Consider the following 553-nt stretch of genomic DNA (forward strand, 5'->3'; position numbering starts at 1 on the left):
GCAACAGGCAAAGAGGGCAAAGGACAAACATTATAAATGTGTTCTTGTCCTTTGGTGGTGCAAATTCTCAGAAGTTATTCTTGTCCAAATCCTTCCGTTTCTTCAATGGCAAATAACAGTTTTTCTTTGAGTTGCTCATAACTCTTATAGGGTGGCAGGTCCAGGCGGTTAAAACATGTATGGCTTCTGGGTAACCAATTTTCTTTCCCAACTTTTTCAATGCAAAACTTCTGCGGTCCATTGCTCCCCATGAGGTCAGCAAATCCTCCAACGGGCAATCGGCAAGTTCCAGTTATAAACTGCAGAAGCCTCATTCTCTTCTCATTATCGATTTCTTTGACAAACTGCCAAAACCACATGATTTGCTTGCTTGTCCTGGTGTAATGACGGTAGATGGCATGTCTTTGCCAGTCATTTAATTCAATCTCTTGCATTCCACATAAAAGGACCTCCAATTATTTTGCATCAAAATACTGCAAATACTGCTGAGGAAGTATTTCATTGAAGCCCTCAAAGAAAGCTTGTGTCTGTTCTTCAACACCACGAGATAACC

At 41.0% G+C, this 553-nt stretch overlaps 1 pseudogene; it reads right to left on the reverse strand.

Moving 5' to 3' along the window:
• Positions 1-74: 74 nt before the first annotated feature.
• LOC102838251 overlaps positions 75-553 on the reverse strand; it is a 3607-nt pseudogene continuing 3128 nt past the window's right edge.

The sequence above is a fragment of the Chrysochloris asiatica genome, unplaced genomic scaffold, assembly GCF_000296735.1.
Source record: "Chrysochloris asiatica unplaced genomic scaffold, ChrAsi1.0 scaffold00126, whole genome shotgun sequence".
Taxonomy (NCBI): domain Eukaryota; kingdom Metazoa; phylum Chordata; class Mammalia; order Afrosoricida; family Chrysochloridae; genus Chrysochloris; species Chrysochloris asiatica.